We start from the raw sequence: 22,416 nt of genomic DNA, 5'->3' as shown, positions 1-22,416 counted from the left end.
TTTTGTAGATAACGTTGGTTATCACAAACCTTGCAAGAAAGAAAAAGAGCAACGATTCATCATCCCATCTAAACAATATCTTTTCACTGCACAGTTGACAATATTCAGATGGGGTAAAAACAATGACTGCAGATGCTGGAAACCAGATTCTGGATTAGTGGTGCTGGAAGAGCACAGCAGTTCAGGCAGCATCCAAGTAGCTTCGAAATCGACATTTCGGGCAAAAGCCCTTCATCAGGAATAAAGGCAGTGAGCCTGAAGCGTGGAGAGATAAGCTAGAGGAGGGTGGGGGTGGGGAGAAAGTAGCATAGAGTACAATGGGTGAGTGGGGGAGGGGATGAAGGTGATAGGTCAAGGAGGAGAGGGTGGAGTGGATAGGTGGAAAAGAAGATAGGCAGGTAGGACAAGTCCGGGCAAGTCAAGGGGACAGTTACTGAGCTGGAAGTTTAGAACTAGGGTGAGGTGGGGGAAGGAGAAATGAGGAAACTGTTGAAGTCTACATTGATGCCCTGGGGTTGAAGTGTTCCGAGGCGGAAGATGAGGCGTTCCTCCTCCAGGCGTCTGGTGGTGAGGGAGCGGCGGAGAAGGAGGCCCACGACCTCCATGTCCTCAGCAGAGTGGGAGGGGGAGTTGAAATGTTGGGCCATGGGGCGGTTTCGTTGATTGGTGCGGGTGTCCCGGAGATGTTCCCTAAAGCGCTCTGCTAGGAGGCGCCCAGTCTCCCCAATGTAGAGGAGACCGCATCGGGAGCAACGGATACAATAAATGATATTAGTGGATGTGCAAGTAAAACTTTGATGGATGTGGAAGGCTCCTTTAGGGCCTTGGATAGAGGTGAGGGAGGAGGTGTGGGCGCAGGTTTTACAGTTCCTGCGGTGGCAGGGGAAAGTGCCAGGATTGGAGGGTGGGTTGTTTGGGGGCATGGACCTGACCAGGTAGTCATGGAGGGAACGGTCTTTGCGGAAGGCGGAAAGGGGTGGGGAGGGAAATATATCCCTGGTAGTGGGGTCTGTTTGGAGGTGGCGGAAATGTCGGCGGATGATTTGGTTTATGCGAAGGTTTGTAGGGTGGAAGGTGAGCACCAGGGGCGTTTTGTCCTTGTTACGGTTGGAGGGGTGGGGTCTGAGGGTGGAGGTGCGGGATGTGGACGAGATGCGTTGGAGGGCATCTTTAACCACGTGGGAAGGGAATTTGCGGTCTTCCATAATTACACCGGCACCACTCCCCACCTCTTCCTCCGCTACATTGATGACAGCATTGACGCCACCTCGTGCTCCCGCGAGGAGGTTGAGCAATTCATCAACTTCACCAACACATTCCACCCTGACCTTAAATTTACCTGGACCATCTCTGACACCTCGCTCCCCTTCCTGGACTTCTCCATCTCCATTAATGACGACCGACTTGACACTGACATTTTTTACAAACCCGCCGACTCCCACAGCTACCTGGATTACACCTCTTCACACCCTACCTCTTGCAAAAATGCCATCCCGTATTCCCAATTCCTCCGCCTCCGCCAGATCTGTTCCCAGGAGGACCAGTTCCACCACAGAACACACCAGATGGCGGCCTCCTTTCGAGGGAGGGATTCTATGAACATCATGATGACATAAGAAGGTATCTCCAATAAGACCAGAAGGTCCCACCAATAACAAATCAATTTTACGAAAGTTTAAAACCACTATCCATTATAAAGCTTGCAGGCATCCTATTTATAGTGTTTTTTTTCCTGAATACTAATATACATAATATTACACTCTACTGCAGCAAAATATATTTTTATACTATTTCAGAAGGCTGCCAAAGGAATAATAATTATAATAATAATTGTAATAACCATTCATTGTATTTTGGATACATCTCAACTTTACATGAAAAAAACTGTTTCTGCCTCCACCCACCCACCTCCTAAAGCTCCCCTCCTCTTACCTGAAGTTTTCTATATCGGTACCGAGGTTAAGTATTATAACCATGTGGCTATTCTTTCTGCACAATGAGATTAATTGCTTTGCTATCTGCAATGATTGTCTGAGAGGAGTGTTGTCAGGCAAAAATCAACACTGAGCCAAAAGGGTCTTAAGGAGCATCTTAAGAAGGATGGAGAGTAGCTGGGTGGTTTAACAGCCATGGATGGCATTAAAATGGAGTGTGATCCTCACCCACTTGATTTCCATACAAACTCTCAACAATAATCAGTTATCGTTTCCTCCTCCATTCGTCATGGCATGGAAACCCATTATCGCTCCAGAAATGCTGTGTTGTAAGTATTAAGACCGGGCGTAGGCTATTCAGCTCACTGTGCCTACTCTCCCAGTCAATAAGAAAATGGTTGATCTGCCTCTGGCCTTAACTCCAAATTCTGCCTGTACCCCATCCTTAGACTCCTTGTCAATCAAACAGCTGCCCAAATTAGTCTTGCATATTTGTAATCACTCAATCTCCACGGCTCACATTGGAGAGAATTCCAAAGACTAAAAACTCTCTGGGAGGTGAAATACCTCTCTGTGCCTTAAATTGGAGACACCTTAGTTTTAAACTGTGGACTCCTCCATGAGTGGAAACATCGCAGTATCTACCTTGTCAGGTCTTCCCCAGATATTACAATTAGACCTTTTCTCAGTCTTACTGTCTACCGTTGCATCCTGGACTAGAATACAGGCTTCTGGAGCATATGATTTAATCCAGGGGTTATTATTTAGATGGAGGGAGATTGTCACATATTACAAGCTTCTGGATTAGTGGTGCTGGAAAGGAACAGCCAGTTCAGACAGCATCTGAGGAGCAGTAAAATCGACGTTTCGGGCAAAAGCCCTTCATCATTTGCCCGAAACGTCGATTTTACTGCTCCTCAGATGCTGTCTGAACTGCTGTGCTTTTCCAGCGCCAATAATCCAGAATCTGGTTTCCAGCACCTGCAGTCATTGTTTTCACATATTACAAGCTGCAGACTGGGGAGTGGCATGTGCAGTGTAACATAGATATTTATGAGGTGAGGTGCACTTTGATAAGAAATTATGGAATCTCCTAGATCTTTGAAAATTGAAAAACTGGATGTGTAGTGATTGTGAGGTGGACCTCACAGAATATGAGTTCCCTGATTGGGGCTGTTAATCTGGTGCAATCAGGGAGCCTTGGCTGATGATAAGAACAGGAGTGTCAGAGATACTGCTCACTCTGAGAGCTGGATCAGTGTCAAGGACTCTCCACACAGAAATAAAGGGGATCCCTCCCCCTCTGTGGCTGAGGACACAGGCCAGTTCTTCTTTTTGTAGCTTCTCCTGGGGTTTTAGCACGGGGTCAGGTACCTCCAATTCAGCCTCTGATACGGGCGATATGTAACACACAGTAGCTTGCCTCTTGTGCCCAGAGCATCTCGGAAGAAATTCAGGCGGCAAAGGCATCAATGTTCACCATGTCCACCTTAAATTCCAAGGTATCTTCAACACTTGACAGGATAGAGAGAACCCACAAGTTCTGGAACAGTTGGAAAGGCAGTCGAGGGACTGGGCATGTTTTGCTCTCGTGCAGTTTGTGAGTTTGCAGCTTTTATATGGTCCACGTGCTTGTTCAGGACTGCCTTACCTATACATCACCGGACCTGACCTCACATCGACCATGCCTCTTATCCATGCAGGGCCATACCCCCTGGTTTCTACACCAAAATATGTCCACTGAAATAAACAGTCTCTCTCGCTTAGCAGACTCCTGTGTCCGGCACTAGGGCGTTCCTGATTCTGTTTCAAAATGGAATAGCAAGGGAATTTAGGGATACAGGAGAATAAAATATCAAAAGAAGATCACAGGTTAGCAAAACACTGAGATTTATTTCTCTGGATAGAGAGTTCAGAAGTAGTGGAAACTATGTCAAACTTATATAGGAATCTTGCCAGGCAGCTTACATTACTGTGTACAGTTCAGGCCTCCAGGTTCAGGTGATAGAAGATCTGGTGAAAGCCCATGAAGGACATACAGCAGTGCTTCCAGAACTGAGAAATTAGAGTCACCTGAACAATAATGAACAGGTTAGTGCTTCTTTTCTTTAAAAAAAGAGATGACTTATAAGTGACCCGATGCCCTTAAAATACAGCATGGTCAGACAGGGTAGATGTTGAGTTACTGTGCCCACTTTTTCTTGTATTTCATGTAAGAATTAACCTTGCAGGGTCAATGCTGATAAACTACCAAACCAAAGCTTTATCCCAGAGATGTTCAGGATGGTTTAGGATGCTAAAATCGCAAAACTTGCCCAGATGCTTTCTTCACATTTAGACAATGGTGATTCTATCTATACTGGTGATACAACACATAGTGAAAACCGTTTAAATGATCTGGCCAGTTTCGCTGTTTTCTTTGAGGTTGAAAATAAATGTTTTAGGGTTTAAAGCATAGGCCAATTGGTTGTTTACTTTAACTCTGCTGAAGTCACTTTATTGTTAATGTTAATAAATTGCCAAGTCTTTTGTTTAAGTTGCAAACTGGAGCCTGGACTTGATTATGCACAGAATCTGGGATTAGTTATTCATGTGTCTGGCTAGGAACCATTGGGACCAATTTTGAGGGTCTTTGAAGGCTTTAATTTTCCTGTGTTGTGAATGAGGGGAGGTAGGTGGCTGATTTGTTTTGGCTGTTTGGCTCCATGTTGTAAGAGGTTGGGTGGAAAAGGAGCATTCATTGGTCAGCTCTGAGAGCCAGTCATTTTATAATAGATACCAAGATGGCCCATCACCAGAAACATGGGTGTGTGGCCCATTAACGAAATTAAAATTCATGTCCATTAACAGAAATAAACTGAACAATAGCACAATGTATTGTTGAGTATCATGAGGGTACACTGTCTAATAAACAGAAATAATGTGCAATTAGGGAGATTGTACACACTCCACTTTTGATTATGTATTCAAGATTCACAAGAAAGTGGCAACTCCCAAGACTGAAATAATCATTGTAATGATACACACATCTTATTTTTATTCAGGATAAGGTCTCGAATTGTGAGCAAAATGCAATTAGAAATGAACGTTCAGCCTTTAAATATTAAATACAGAATAACTCAGTTCTGTAAAACCCAATTTTAACTGACCTGCAGAATACAATTATTTACAATGTGTGGGATGAGAAATATTTACAAACTCCATTTCATATACGGTGTCTCTCTTCTACTCTTCCCCTCTATCAGACTCTGTACTTGTTTAAGATTTGTTTCACCTCAAAAGGTTTTTCCAAATTTGAAGCACCACTCACAGTGTATACACAGAAAGAGAAATGTACCAGCAGAATTAGTTTGGCTCCACATTCTTAGCACACACTGCTCCTCAGTCCAGCTCTTGTTTGGAACTGCAGAGTTAGAAGGAGGAAAGTAAATAAACTCAAATGTACATGGATTTTTAAACGAGGATATCATTGTTAGCATTAGGAGACATGAACATTAAGATTGCATGCCCAAGGATAATGTATATCACTCATTTCTTGTTTACTAATCATATATAGACTTGGACACATCTGGATTCCTTGTTAGCCACAAGTCGCCAATATATTAGACAACACTGGCACAAGGCCACATAAACCAAGGCCTGAGCCAAGTTTACTCGGATAGCTGTGGGGAGGCACAACAGACCTCAGCTGTTTCCTGGTCTAGGGGTGGGAAAGAAAATGAATTAGCCAAGATTCTCATTCCTCATCACTCGCTGTGGCTGCAAACCAGCATTGTCTCCTGTCATCCAGCCTTGTGAGGATTGGTTTACTGGGAATGGTTCTGATGAGCTGTTGGTACTCATCAAACAGTCTCCCAGCCAAACTAGAGAAATGAGGCAGAGAAAATGAAATTTGCTGTTTTTCTTTTAAGAATAAATCTGTTAAAAGACAGAGTTACTGCCTTCGCTGAGAAAGTGATTCATCCGACAGAGGAATTTTACTGTCAAAAAGTTGTAGCTGCAAGTCAAATGCAATATCTATAGTTTCTAAATTTTACTTCTCTGTCTACTTCCCGCCAACCTATTTTCTGATATTTGCTCTTAGGTCTGCACTTATAATGGAAGCTATCTGTAAACAAATCACAGAATAACTATATCCCCATCATCCAACATGAAGACACTGTACCATCAGAGACAACGGGATAAAATAGATTCTCTCCATAATAATGTGGGCCTAGGGATTTATTATTTATGGGATGTGGGACAGCACTTGTTGAATGTTCCTAAGCTTCCCATGGGTGGTAAGGCTTGCTAGGCCATTTTAGAGGACAACTAAGACTCAATTCCATCACTGAGAGTCTGGAGTCACAGGTCGGCCAGAAAGGGGCAAGGATGGCAGATTTCCTTCTCTGAAGGACATTAGTGAATCAAATGGGGTTTTTCTAACGCAATAATTGATGATGGTTATTATGATCACCATCATCGAGATAAATACTGTGTTCTAGACGTATTGTTGAACTTTAAATTCCATCAGATACTACGGTGGGGTTTGAACCCATGCTTCCAAATTGAGAGCTTAAATTAGCTCGATTGGATAGATTTCAAGAGTGCTGTGCTGGAAAAGCACAGCCTCTTCGATTGGATAGATGCCTAGAGTGTCATTGCAATGTCATCAACATAGGTTCATTTTGTATGCTAGCTGCAGTAGACTGATGCCCCACCTTTCCCTGAGAATGAAAGACCATGGCAAATCACCATTGAGGAAAGAAATCAGCTTGGAAAATGGATCAAGGTGATGTGACAGCAGGCAATGAGTCGAGATTAGAGCGGTGCTGGAAAAGCACAGCAGGTCAGGCAGCCTCTGAGGAGCAGGAAAACCGATGTTTCTGGCAAAAGCCCTTCATCAGGAATGAGCTGAGGACCTGTCTTTGGGCACAGCCTTGAAGACATGACCAAGAATTTAAAACATAAATATACAGGAACACATATAACTTTAAAATAGGAAATGAATTTCATCCACACATGCTGATTATTCCAGATTTTCTAAATCAATTGACCTACAGCTTACAATTGACCTCTACTAAATACATAGAATCTTTGCAAATTGACTCACATACAGGAATGATACACACTTCTGTACAAAGCTTTGGAAAAACCAGTTAAATGCTAATTAATTCATAGGATATTGTAGAGCTTCACAATTACATAGTAATGGAGCACCTCTCAAATATGGTCACAGAAACAAAGCCTGCATCAGATTTAGGAAAGTAAATTTGCATCATGATCTTTAAAAGTGCCACAGCCCAACATAACATCTATAGATTATAATACATACATCCACATCACGCCATATCCTAACCCAGTTAATGGGAGGCAACTGAGGCTTGATTTGGCATCACATGCAAGTGACAGGATGTAACATTTCAGAATAATTGCAATCCCGATTGTCACACTGCATCCATACAAATGAAACTAGTTTGGCCAATCATCCCCTTAGGAAAGGTTTCTCACTTGCTGTTCCTCAGAGAAAATTAACTACGTAATGATGTGTTTTTCTGAGTAAAATTCAGTGGAGAAGTAAATTCAGCTGGAAAAGCTTTTTCACTCTCATCTTGAGTGGAATCATACTAAATTTGAGGCATTGGCAGTAAGGCATCATGACCTGCCAACTTCACACATCAGAAATGTGGAATGCATTGCCAGTAATTTGGACAAGAATTACAGGCAACCCACTTGCAATCTTTTTGATATGTATTGGCAGCAGGTGTGTGGCTCATCAGCACACCAACAGAAATTACAGCACAGATGGGAGGCCATTCAACCCATCAGTGCCAATAGAGTTAGTCTAATCTCTTCTACATTCTGTCGCAGATTATTATTATTCTTCATTTTCAAATAACTATACAATTTCCTTTTATAGCCTCATTCCCAATAATGGTGAGACTGACTAGCAGGGATCCTTCCCTTTGCAGCAGCCGCATACAATATACGACTGTAGTCTAAACAGTGTTTTATTAAAAGAAAAGCTTTCTGAGGCTCACATGTATAAAATCCTCAAGCTTATTTTTTACACTTCTTGCACTCCAATACTTTCAAAACCTTTCACTTTTCATTCGTCAGGTCAAATGCAAGAATGCCAAATTCCGAAGGGAGCAACATCATATACTGCATGAGAAGAGGGCGCCAATTGTTGACAAGTTGACTCTGGTCTAACAATCGACATCCTTTTCCATAGAACATAGAAAAGTACAGCACATAACAGGCCCTTCGGCCCACGATGTTGTGCTGAGGATTATTCCTAATCTAAAATAAAATAACCTAACCTACACACCCTTCAACTCACTGCTGTCTATGTGCATATCCAGCAGTCGCTTAAATGTCCCTAATGACTCTGCTTCCACTTGTGAATTCCATGCATTCACAACTCTCTGCGTAAAGAACTTACCTCTGGCATCTCCTCTGTAACCTCCTCCTAATATCTTAAAACGGTGACCCCTTGTGCCAGTCAATCCTGCCATGGGGAAAAGTCTCTGGCTATTGACTCTATCCATGCCTCTCATTACCTTGAATATCTCGATCAGGCCACCTGTTTTCCTCCTTCTCTCCAGAGAGAAAAGTCCAAACTTAAATTAGATGAGATTCCACAGATTCCACAGGCCCTTTGGACCAACAACTCCACGCCGACCCTCCGAAGATTAACCCATCCCCCCACTGACTAATGCACCTAAAAACTATGGACAATTTAGCATGGCCAATTCAACTGTCCTGCACATATTTGGAATGTGGAAGGAAACCAGAGTACCCGGAGGTAACCCACGCAGACACAGGGAGAATGTGCAAATTCCACACAGACAGTTGCCCAAGGCTGGAATTGAACCTAGGACCCTGGTACTGTGCGACAGCAGTGCTAACCACTGAGCCACCATGCCACCCAAACTGACTTCACCCCAGATGGGACTTGAACCCACAATCCCTGGCTTAGGAGGCCAGTGCCTTATCTATTAAGCCACTGGGGCTACATGCTTAGTCAACCTCTCTTCGTAAGACAAGCCCTCCAGTCCAGGCAGCATCCTGGTAAACCTTTTTTTGCACTCTCTCCAAAGTCTCTGCATCTTTCCTGTAAAAGGGTGACCAGAACTGGACACAATATTCCAAGTGTGATCTCATCAGGGTCTTGTAGAGCTGCAGCAAAACTTCACGGCTCTTAAACTCGATCCCCCCGTTAATGAAAGCCAAAACACCAAATGCTTTCGTAACAACCATATCCAGTTAGGTGGCAACTTTGAGGGATCTATGCACTTGAACACCAAGATCCCTCTTTTCCTCCACACTGCCAAAAATCCTGTCTTTAATCCGTATACTCAGCATTCAAAGTCGACCTTCCAAAATACATCACTTCACATTTATACATTGAACTCCGATTGCCATTTCTCAGCCCAGCTCTGCATCCTGTCGATGTCGTGCTGCAGCCTGTAATAGCCCTCAATACTATCGACAGCACCTTCAACCTTTGTGTCATTGGCAAATTTACTAACCCACCCCTCAACTTCCTCATCCAAATCATTTATAAAAACTACAAACAGCAGAGGCCCAAGAACAGAGCCCTGTGGGACACCACTCACCACTGACCTCCAGGCAGAATACTTTCCATCTACAACCACTCTCTGCCTTCTGTCAGCCAACCAATTCTGAATCCAGACAGGCAAACCTCCCTGTATCCCATACTTCTTGACGTTATGAATGAGCCTACCATGGGGAACCTTTCAAATACCTTGCCGAAGTCCATATATATGACATCCACTGCTCGACCTTCATCGACCTGTCTCATCACCTCCTCAAAGAACTCAATAAGATTTGTGAGGCATGACCTGTCCCTCTCAAAGCCATACTGACTGCCTTTAATCACTCTATGCTTTTCCAAATAGTCATAAATCCTATCCCTCAGAATTCTTTCCAAAACCTTGCTGACCACAGATGCAGGACTGACTGGTCAGTAATTGCCAGGGATTTCTCTATTCCCCTTCTTGAAAAGAGGAACAACATTCACCTCTGTCCAATCCTCTGATATGACTCCCTGGAGAATGAGGAAGCAAAGATCTTCGCCAGTGGCTTAGCAACCTCCTTTCTCACTTCCCAGAGCAACCTAGGATAAATCTGGTCTGGCTCTGGGGAATTATCAATCCTAATGTTTGCCAAATTTTTCAAAATGGTGGGGAGAATTGTAAATTCAATTAATTAAGGAATCTCACTTCTATCTTCTCAAATAAGAGAGAATCTGACCATTAACCCATGACATTCAAAAGCATTATCATTATTATCACCATCCAGTGTTCAGAAATGTTCAGAAACTCAATGGACCAATCATGAATATTGTGGCTACAGGAGCAAAGTCAGAGGCTGGGAATTCTAAGCGAAGGACTCGACTCCTGACAAAGTGTGTTCGGCATTTATAAGGCACAATCAGGAGTGTGACAGAATGCTCTTCACTGGCTTGGATGAATGAACACTCAAGAAGCTCAATACCATCCCAGACAAAGCAGCTCCATTAAGCATCACCTCATCCTCCACCTTGTACACTCACTCCCTCCACCACTGGAAAACAGTGTGTGCCATCTACAAGGTGAACTGCAGAAACTCACCAAGTCTCCTCCAAATTTACCTTCCAAATGCATTACCTCTACCACCTGGAAGGACAAAGACAACAGATGCATCAGAACACCACTTATTGCAAGTTCCCCTCCAAGTCTCACACAATGCTGGCCTTTAGCTATATCATCATTCCTTCACAGTTGCTGGATCAAAATCCTGGAATTCCTTCCCCATTAACACTGTTGATGGATACACCACAGGGACTCCAGAGGTACAGGTTGCAATTTATTGCCACCTTCACAAGGGCAATTAGGGCTGGAAAATAAATGCAGCCCTGCCAATGACAAAAAAATTGCAGCCATCTCAATAGGTTTTATATTTCTTACAACCGTATTCCCTAAAGTTTGCAACAATTGGTATGTGGACTGTTTACCCTGGTAAGGTTCTGGGGATCTAGATTCAAATCCCACTATGGGAGGTGGTGGAATTTGAATTCATAAAAAATATCAGAAGAGTCCAATGATGACAGTGAATCTATTGTCAATTGTTCTAAAAACCCACCCACTAGTTCACTAATGTCCTTCAGGGAGGGAAATCAGCCATCTTTACCTGGTCTGACCTACATGTGACTCCAGACCCATAGCAATGTGGTTGACTTATAACTGCTTTCTGGGCAATTTGGAATGGGATAAAGAATGACCTGGTCAGTGATGCCCATATCCCATAGATGAATATTAAAAACACACTATCTCTCACTGTTACTTAATGTTAATCCCAGGTGTATTACCTGCTTACATATTCAATAATCAGCAGAAATAGTCTTTTTATTACTTACTCCCTCAAAACATCATAATTTTATGAACATTTGTTAAATCCCTCAAAGAGCATTAAGTTCTTCCCCATCCTCCGCTCTTTATCCGCCTCATGGGAACAGAGGATTAAGTCCCTATACATTGATTCTTTTTTCCAATCTAAATAATACATATTCAGAAACAAACAGACAGAACACTGGAAAAACTCAGCAGGTCTGGCAGCATCTGCAGAGACAGAAACAGAGTTAACACCTCAAGTGCACTATGAGACTTCTGCAAAAGAAATTCTAAAGTTCTGCAGGTGTCATACTCAACTCAAAATGTCTGTTTTTCTCTCTCCATAGAAGCTGCCAGATCTGATGAGTTTCTCCAGCATTCTGAACATTTGTGCCAAATTTCCAGCATCTGCAGTATTTTGCCTTTATTTGAATACAAACTCAGACTTCAGCTGCGAGGTTAGGGTCAGTTGAGAAAGCCATCATTTCAGTTTTAATAATCTGAGAGTTTGCTTAAATTTTATGGAGAACTTTTGACTATTCTAGGTTCAGCTCATGTCAAACAGTCTGTCCATTAATTTCAAAAGCTCAAAGCAGGTCTTTAGTAGAACTTTAGAACACTTGCAATTCAGAAGTTATACCACAGTTAACCTAAAATGTAGCAGCTTTGGCAGAAACGAACTTCCATTGTAGTTTTCAATTGACGTGGCTGTTTTGTGCATGGTGTTGGTGTGCTGTGTCTCAAACTTGTGAGAATGTGAAATCCAGATGACTAGCAGGCACAGCTTCTGTTTCTGCTATCAGGTAATGACAGGCGCGTGATAAAACATTTGGCATACCACTTTGTGTTACACTGCATTCCTCTGTGCCTGGCTGGACAACAGCACCTAGAGAGATTTACTGGCCTGTGGCAGCCATCTCAATGAGAGCAGGTGGTCACGGAAGGTACGAGCTAAGAAAAGTAGTGGACAGGGGGGAATGTGAGTTAATGATCCATAAATTGTTTACTCCACTTCATGAACACAGATGCAGTAACAGTGCTTTCTCAACTGTAAAAACCTAATCAGATAAAGAGATTCCTCAGTCTCTTTGGGATGGATGCTTTGAATTAAAGGAAAAAGGGAATCCTGGAGTGGGTTAGGTGACCATATGAAGTGTCAGGAGAATCATGCATCAGAGAAAACAGAAGCAAAGTATGCTGGATGCTGGAAATTGGATACAAAATCTCAAAGTTGGTCTGGTAGCAGCTGTAGAAAAACAGCATTAATGGGCATGGACTGGTAATGATCTGAGCTACGGTGAGATTTGTGACAGAATCAGGCTTAAATGCAGTGAGGTCCAAATCAACATTTGGAGCAAGTCACCCTATCCTTGATGCTTTTCACGAACAGCATAGCGAGTTTCCCATGAAGCAGCATTGATTTACTAACAGCATAGGCTGTTAAACTGCCATTTTGTTGACAGCACAACTTGCCTCATTTGACCTTCAGCTTCCACCTTACCAAACAAGCTCCACCTTGGGAAAACTCGACATGGAAACCAGAGCAGGAATCAACTCGTCGCTCAGTCTGAACAACCTCCATGTTGTACACAACCCAACTCTTGGTAAAAATAATCTTTATTCTTTCAGGAGATATAGGTGTTGCTGGGGAGGTATTGCCCAGGCCTAACCGAACTAAGTGAATTGTTAGGGCACTTCGGAGGGTGACAGTCAACCACATGCAGTCCAGACCATGATGGTTTTTAACAACAACCGATGATAGCTAAGATTGTAAGAAGTGGGAGCCGATGTGAACTTTCCAACCCATTCAGTTTGCTCCATCATGAAATGACACAATGCTTGTCTGATCGTCCTCAACTCCACTTTCCTGCTTCTCTCCATAACTCACAATTCTCTAAAATTAATTAAAAATCTATCTCACACACCCCTCCCTCCTTTAATACACTTAATGACCTTAGCCCTCAGAAGAAAGTCGTCATCTCAGTTTTAAGTGTGTGACCCCTTATTTCGAGATTGAACCTTCTGGTCCTAGACACTGCCACAAAGGAAACAACCTTCTTGCATCTAACCTATCAAGGCCACAAGGAATCATGTGTGTTTCAATAAGGTTGCTTCGCATTCCAATAAGTACAGGCCAAGTCTACCCAACCAAGCTCATGAAGCAGTCCCTCTGTACTTACAGCAGCCCAGTGAACCTTCTCTGTGCTGCCTCCAAATGCTGCCTCCATCTACCTTTCCTTAGATAAGAGTCTCAAAACTTTGTGTATATAGTTGTCATGGTCACCATTACTGAAACTAGTTTTTGATTGCAGACCTTATTTAAATTTCACCAGCTATGATTTTGGAATTTGAATGCCTGCTCCCACAGCATTAGCCTGCGCCTCTGGACTTGTGACATTATAATTGAATCACCATCTCTCTTTAATGAGTGTGGCTTCCTCCCCAAGGTGATGAGATACACAGGCCCCAATTAATCATGATCTTTCGAAGTATTGATCATTTTTCTGAAAGTTAATTGAATCAATGTGGTAACTAAGGTCAATATCTCTTGGACATCCAACAAGCCCTCCCAGAAAGTATGTGGGTAAACAGGTGAGATCAGGAGTAGGATTTCCCATTGTTCGTTCACTGAGCGACAATGAAGGTTCCTTTGACAAACAACTACTGTGACTGCTAACACATGAATCAGCACTGTCAGGTTAAATCTAAAAATTGGAACCCCACCCCCAATAACATGACAGAATCAGTCATCCATATCAGCAATATTTCCATTGGGAAATGCTGAGTAAGTGGTAGAAAAACTGCTGGCTGGTTATCAATTTGTTGTATCGTGTCACAAACATTCCCTCTTATCCTGTAAGAACTGCCAGGGATTTGAACCTGGAGTTTCTGGTCTGTTGGGAAGTATTGTGATGCAGTAACAAATCAGCAAAAACTTTCTCCCTAGGTGGTCTACAACTGCCAACCTTTCAGATAGCTGTTAAATGCACTGACCAATTATGCCAGAGTCTGACAAAACAGTAATGTGCAATTTGGACAACTGGTGACAATGCAGAAAACTTCTGTCAGCGTCCATTGTGGGACTTGAACCCATGCCCCTTGAAGATTAGCCTGGCCCTCATGGAAACTGATGAATCCCTCACAAATAATTGGCATGTCCATGAAGGCATTATGATTGAAAGGGTGAAACATTTAGCACCTCCAAATATTCCTCAAAGACATATCATGTTACCATTGAAATAAAACTCACATACACATTTATGCAAGGCCCTGAAAAAGTTAAATAGACTCGAAATAGGCATACAGGAGAATTTGGTCAAGACATTGTGCAAAAGAGATGCAAGGAAAGAAAGTATCTAAGTGGAAAGTTGAAGATAGAAATAAGTTAAGAAGATAAACATTATATATATGAAGAGAGAGAATGGCATAAAAACCATACTTATTAATATTTCACACAATTAGCCAGGTCTCAAAGTTCTCTTGATTAGAAGTTACATGCATTCAATCTATTTCAACCTTCATTTGTGCTGGATGGAAAAAAATCCCAGTTAATGCATTCACTTTGTGTGACATATGTTCAAAGTGTCGTGGAAGCAACTAATCCAGAGCGCCTAGGAGCATCATTCAGTGCCTGTCCTTACAGTACCCCACCTCAGTGTTAGCAAATGACCAATCAACCCTCATTCTAAATATCCTGGAATTACCAATGTTTCTAATGAAACCTTGCACAAAAATTTCAACACAGACTGGAGATAAATTGCACAACATTAAACGGATTATTGTGTCATGATTTTTGTATAGATAAGAGCATTCCTGAAGAATGTTGTGATTTAAGAAGAGAAAAACATAACTGCCAGACCTAATTAGAGCCTATTAAAAATAATTAGGTTTTGGCATATGCTTCTCCAACAGAAAATCATTGGGGAATAAGGATATGTGATTATCGGAGCCACCAAATAGTAAAGGTCATGCTTTGCCCAGCATGTGTGTGTCAGAAGTTGAGAGTAAAATAATTGAAGAGTGTTTAAAAAGACAAAAAGAATTACAATAGACATATAACTCAAGGTTCAGCTGGATCCAGTAACCTTTGATACACACATACATCCTAGGTTAGTGAGGCCAGTTCAAGAACATCTCAATGACTTGCTGCAGGCAATCCCAGTGAGAGGCTAACTGACAGCATAGTCAAGGACATGGCTGCATATTTTCACCTGATGTCAGGCACACAAGCTGTAATACTGGAAACTTATCAGGAATTTGTTAAAAACTGAATGCAAACTTCACTGGGGCAGCACTGTAATCTTGAAGGATTGAAGATTGAATGTTGCGCAAAGTGAGACCTAGTGAATTACGGATTAATGTTAAATACTGTAACAAGTTACTGTTAAGCCTGTCACATCAGTCAATGAGTGGAACCTGATATAACCACTATAAATTTCAGTACCAAGTTTCTGATGTCAGTTATCATGGATGTCATAAAGTTTATCAATGCAACTTTGACTTGAGAGTTCATTATGCTTTGGTATTGTATACTGATTCCATTGGTGCAAAGTAATGGGTAACCATTGATTGCATGGGACAATAAAAGCAAAGGCAATTCAGGTTTCTTTTAAACTCTTGGAGAAAATTGTAACTTTCTCATAAACACATGGTTTAGGAAGGTGATGACTTACTAAAAGTTTGAAACACTTGGATTTACAATATATTACCTGCACCAGCATAGAACTTCAAACTTTGAGGTCCAAGATCAAACAGAATTGAAGGCTATGGATAATCGGGGAAAGTTCTGCAAAATGTCAGTAGTATTTAAAAATCATTGTGTTTGTTTCTGTAATAAGCTGTTTTTTAAACCCCCACCATGGCTTTGACATTAAACAGCTGAAAAATGCAAGGATTACGGCAACAGTGCGATTTAATGTTGTTTGAATGTCATAAGTTTGTCAGCATCCCCAGAAGGTTGCAGACAATTTCCAAGGGATCATATGCACAGTTGGTAGTGCCCCTATCTCTGTACGTGAAGAGCTCAGGGTCAAGTCCCATCTATCCGGGACCATGTTACAAAATGCCTGAAACGGACTGATTTTTAAACATTTACAATTTCCATTCCAAATGACCATACAAAGTTATAAAACACTGCTAGGAAGTGAATCCTGTTTTTATGGATTAATGTTAAATTCAGTATAACCTATCCATAACTCATCAACATTGGCATGTGAAGCTGACCATATCACACGTGTGGCAAGTTTGTGAGCACTGTAGTCCACAACTGAAAAAGAACACATTACTCAAATGATTCAAGCTCCCATCCAACCCCAAAGCTAACAAATGTTGAGTTCTGGGCATGGTTTCAGATCTACTGTGACGTGGGGGTGAGATGCCTAATAATCAGTCCCTCGAGACTAGTTCTTTTTAATGAGGAACAGTACCTTAGACAGGATTTACTATTTTAGACTCAACTAGTAACTTAAGAACTGTAATTCAAAACTTTCCAAAATATCTATTAAAGAAAGCATGTTTTAAATGGGGTGTTCAAAACACGTTGGGAAATTATTGCTTGGAGTTTCTAGTTTAAGATGTTGCATGAATCTGCCTATAATGTGTCAACCTAAGTGCACCCCGAATGGCATATGATTAGGTTAGATTAGATGACTAGATTTTCTAACGTGTGGAAACAGGCCCTTCGGCCAAACAAGTCCACACCGCCCCTCCGAAGAAAAACCCACCCAAACCCATTCCCCGATCCTATATTTACCCCTAACGCATCTAACACTGTGGGCAATTTAGCGTGGCCAATTCACTGGGCCTGCACATCTTTGGATTGTGGGAGGAAACCAGAGCAAAACCACGCAGACACAGGGAGAATGTGCAAACTCCACACAGACAGGTGGGAATTGAACCCAGGACCCTGGTGCTGTGAGGCAGCAGTGCTAACCGCTGAGCCACCATGCCACCTCTTGCTTATTTTTCACTTCAGTGATTACAATGGGGTACGTGTTCCCACAAGAGGTGGTGTTTCTTCCTGTTGGGCATAGGTTACACTACTGGGTTATTTATATTGGAGTGACAGGTACACAGAAAAAAATTCTATATCAAAAAACAGACAATATTTAAAAGAATTGAACTTGTCTTTCACCTTATATCACTCTAATATTACTGCTTAAAGAATAGCAACCTATTGTAGCAAACATGGGGAGACATTCTGTCCCTGTAGCAGCAAACAGACCTGAGAAAGAACCCAGGCAGACAGCTCCATTTTGGTTTCCCCTTCCCAGCTATTCTGGCTCTGAATCACTGTATGGTAAGTATCATATGCTATTCTGTACAATAAAACCTTTACAAAATCTATTTTAAAGTAAAGTACATTTTTATTGTCCAAACTAATTCATTAAATTTCTGAAACATGGTTTGATTTATTAGTCATCTCCTTTCTCATACCATCTCTGCACACCGTTCACAACTGATCTTGGAAGAACTTGTCTGGGCGAGGTTATAGCACAGAAACAGATAAGTGGATTTTAAGCATGGTCTTAAAATAAGTCTGCAGTAGAGTGGGTTCTTTCTTGATTATATGTTTTATTGAGCTAAGTCTCTTGATTAAACTTAAAATATAAGCCATAAGTATCAATTTAACCTGGAACAGTGTTTTGCAGAGGAATAAGACAGTGCTAATTTCTGGGTCTGTAGATTGAAAGAAGCAAAATGGCTCTTAGTAGAATGATATGCTCTTCTTCTTGGATGAGGGAGTTTAGGGAGAGTTTACAGGTCACTGAGGATTATAGTTGCAATAAATGCTGTTGGTTGCAAATCCTATCAGATCAAACGGATCAGTTGAAAAGGCAGTTAGAGGCAATGAGGAATTTACAAGAGCAAGGGAATGTGATGGATGGATGGATGATGTGATGGATGAAAGAGGGAAAGTCTCAGATACAGTCACATAGATGGATTAACTCCAGGAAAGGTAAGAGAGGTAAGGCAGGTAGTGCAGGAGTCTTCTGTGGCTATCCCTGTTTCAAATAAGTATGCAATTTTGGAAATGTAGGGGGTGATGGATTCTCAGGGAAACTTAGCATGAACAGCCAAGTTTCTGGTATTGAGACTTTCTTAAATGTAATGAGAGGTAGGTGGGGTTCCAAGCAATTGATTGTGTTAGGTGACTCTCTAGTCAGAGGTACAGACAGATATTTCTGTGGCCAGCAGCGAAAAATAAGAATGGCGTGTTACTTCCCTGGTGCCAGGATCAAGGAGGTCTCAGAGAGGGTGCAGAATGTTCTCGGGGGGGGGGGGGGGGGGGGGGAAGGGCCAGCAGGAGGTCATTAAACACATTGGAACTAACGACATTGGAAGGAAAAAGGTTGAGATGCTGAAGGGAGATTACAGAGATTTAGGCAGGAATTTAAAAGGTCCTCGAGAGTAGTAATATTTGGATTACTCCCGGTACTTCAATCTAGGGAGGGCAGGAATAGAAGGATAGAGCAGATGAATGCATGGCTGAGGAGCTGGTGTACGGGAGAAGGATTCAGTTTTGGATCATTGGAAGCTGTTTTGGGATAGAAATGATCTGTACAAGGGCGGATTGCACCTAAAACTGGAAGTGGACTAGTATAGTGGCAATGAGATTTCCTAGAGCAGCTCAGCAGGATTTGGCTGGAAGAAAGGTGGTAAGGACAAGCCAGGGAACTATAGACCAGTGAGCCTTACTCGGTGGTGGTCAAGTTGTTGGAGGGAATCCTGAGGGACAGGATGTACATATATTTGGAAAGGCAAGGACTGATTAGGGATAGTCAGCATGGCTTTGTGTATGGGAAATCATGTCTCACAAACTTGATTGATGAGGGCAGAGCGGTAGATGTGATCTGTAGGATCTTCAGTAAGGCGTTCGACAAGGTTCCCCATGGGAGACTGGTGGGCAAGGTTAGATCTTATGGAATACAGGGAGAACTCGCCACTTGGATACAGAACTGGCTCAAAGGTAGAAGACAGAGGGTGGTAGTAGAGGGTTGTTTTTCAGACTGGAGGCCTGTGATCAGTGGAGTGCCACAAGGATCGGTGCTGGGTCCACTACTTTTCATCATTTATATAAATGATTTGGAAGAGAGCATATAGTTAGTAAGTTTGTTGATAACACCAAATTGGAGGTGTAGTGGACAGCGAAGAAAGTTATCTTCGATTACAACGGGATCTTGATCAGATAGGCCAATGGTTGAGGAGTGGCAGATGGAGTTTAATTTAGATAAATATGAGGCGCTGCATTTTGGGAAAGCAAATCAGAGCAGGACCTATATACTTAACGGTAAGGACTTAGGGAGTTGCTGAACAGAGAGACCTTAGAGTCAGGCTCATAGCTCCTTGAAAGTGGAGTCGCAGGAAGACAGGATAGTGAAGGAGGTGTTTGGTTTGGTATGCTTTCCTTTATTGGTCAGAGTATTGAGTATAGGAGGTGGGAGGTCGTGCTGTGGCTGTACAGGACATTGGTTAGGCCATTTTTGGAATAGTGTGTGCAATTCTGATCTCCTCCCTATCAAAAGGACATTGTGAAACGTGAAAGGGTTTAGAGAAGATGTACAAGGACGTTGCCAGGGTTGGAAGATTTGAGCGAGAGGGAGACATTGAATAGACTAGGGCAGTTTTCCCTGGAGCGTGGATGCTGAGGGGTTACCTTAAAGAGGTTTATAAGATCATGAGGGGCATGAATAGGATAAATAGACAAAGTCTTTTCCTTGAGGTGGGGAGTCCAGAACTAGAGGGCACAAGTTTAGGGTGAGAGGGGAAAGATATAAAAGAGACTTGAGGGACAACTTTTTCACTTAGATGGTGATACATGTATGGAATGAGCTGCCAAACGAAGTGGTGGAGGCGAGCACAATTGCAACATTTAAAAGGCATCTGGATGGGTATATGAATAGAAAGGGTTTGGAGGGATATGGGCGAGGTGCTGCCAGGTGGGACCAGATTAGGTTAGGATATCTGGTTGGCATGGACGAGTTGGAACGAATTGGAATGAAGGGTCTATTTCTGTGCTGTACATTTCTATGACCCTACAAATCAATCTAAATAGAATTCTCAGTAAATGTTAGCTGTCATTTTTGTGCTGTTTACAGAAAATGGGTGGCATAGGATAAGATAGCACAGTTTGCTAAGAACATTTACAGGCAAAAACAGAACAAATGTATCCAAACACTTATTGAATAAAAATGTGCAATATCCTACAGGACACATGTCACTAAATAGCCACATGAATTAAAAAGTACAAAAGACCAAGAATTAGGTTTGTCAGAAAACTACCACTGGCCAGGTGGCTTTTTAGTGGGTTGCAGAAGTATCACAAGTTGTTGATAGCAATGTAGGAGTCATTTACGTAAAATTCCTGGAAAGAAGCAGTGTCGGTTTTGGGGAAGCTTTGGCTTTTTTTATAGAAATACTCTCATGGGAGGAGTGTGTAGACTAATAGTTGCTGCCCATTTCTAATTAGCTTTGAGAAAGTGGCCCTTGGCCACTGTAACATCTGCTGTAGACACAACTGCACAGCTGTCAGAAAGGGAACGCCACAGTTTTCTGACCCTGGGATAATGAACAAATGCCAATATAATTCCAAGTCAAGATGGTGTGCAACCTTGGAGGGAGCAGTATTCACATATGTCAGGTATCATTATCCTTCTAGCTGATGCTTGGTAAGTTATAGAACCAGGAGAAAGTGAGGACTGCAGATGCTGGAGATCAGAGCTGAAAATGTGTTGCTGGAAAAGCACAGCAGGTTAGGCAGCATCCAAGGAACAGGAGAATTGACATTTCGGGCAGAGGCCCTTCTTCAGGGCTTATTTCTGTGCTGAAGAAGGGCCTATGCCCGAAACGTCGATTCTCCTGTTCCTTGGATGCTGCCTGACCTGCTGTGCTTTTCCAGCAACACATTTTCAGCTCAAGTTATAGAACCATACAGCAGGAAAACAGACCTTCAGTCCAACCAATCTATGTTGACCACAGTCCCAAACAAGATTTATCCCACTGGCCTGCCCTTATCATTCCAAACAATTCTTATTCATGAACTTGCCATATTTCTTTTAAACATTGTAACTGTACCTGTATCCACCACTTCCTCTGGCGGTTCATTCCACACTTGAACTGTGTAAAAATGTTACCACTCATATTTTCATAAATCTTTCTTCTCTCACCTTGAGAATATGCCCTGTAGCCTTGAAATCCCCCACTGTAGGGAAAAGACATCTGCCATTTGCCTTTTCTATACCCCTGAGGATTTTATAAACTTCGATAAGGTCAGCCTCAACCTCCCATGCTCCAGTGAAAAAAGTCCCAGTCTAGCCAGCCTCCTCCAAACCCGCTTTTCTGGCAACATACTGGTAAGTCTTTCCTGTAACACGGTGGAGTGGAAAACAAGGGTGAAACAAATTCATCGACCAAATGGGCAGACTGAAAATAGAACTAAATTTGATAAAGTGCCCAATTTTGGTAGAAAGGATATGGAAAGAAAAATTAGACTGAATGGAGCATGTCTAAAGAGTGTTGAGGAACAGGGGAACCTGATGTTGTAGGTGCACAGATCTTTGGGGCAACAAGATATTTTGACAGAATGGTTAGCAAAGCATGTGGGATCTTGGCCTTCATAGCCAGACAAATAGAATACAAAACCAGGAAAGTCATGGTATACATTTTTAAAGCTCTAGTTATTCCAGAATATTACATTGAGACTTGGGTACCACACTTTGGAAAGGTGATAAGCATACTTGATAGAGTGCAGAGCACATTGACCGTAATTCCCCCGGCAATTAAGGAATTGAGCTACAAGATTAGGCTGGAAGGTGGTCAGCTCAGAGCCAAGGAAATGAAGGAATACAATCTTGACAGGTTTAGATATAAAAATGTATTTCTTTGCCCATTAATATTAATGGCGTTAGTGCTTTTGAGGGCAGGGGAACAGAGAAGGCACACTTTTAATGTTTTGGGCAAGAGATAAGCACTGGGTGAGAGAAAACTCTAATGGAGCAAACAATACAGGGGACCCAGATTTATGAATATCTGACTTATGAACACGGATTCCAAATATGATCCCTTACATGGTTTTAATTTTTAAAAGACCCAACATAAATGTTTCC

The 22,416-nt window shown here is 42.2% G+C and overlaps 1 non-coding gene across 1 annotated transcript; it reads right to left on the bottom strand.

Moving 5' to 3' along the window:
* Positions 1–8,856: 8,856 nt before the first annotated feature.
* On the bottom strand, positions 8,857–8,929 carry trnar-ccu (transfer RNA arginine (anticodon CCU)). The gene has a single exon. It is a non-coding gene; the product is annotated as a tRNA-Arg (tRNA).
* Between the last annotated feature and the right edge of the window lie 13,487 nt (positions 8,930–22,416).

The sequence above is a fragment of the Chiloscyllium punctatum genome, chromosome 27 (assembly GCF_047496795.1).
Source record: "Chiloscyllium punctatum isolate Juve2018m chromosome 27, sChiPun1.3, whole genome shotgun sequence".
Lineage (NCBI taxonomy): Eukaryota > Metazoa > Chordata > Chondrichthyes > Orectolobiformes > Hemiscylliidae > Chiloscyllium > Chiloscyllium punctatum.
This window is presented reverse-complemented; position numbering and strand designations above follow the sequence as displayed.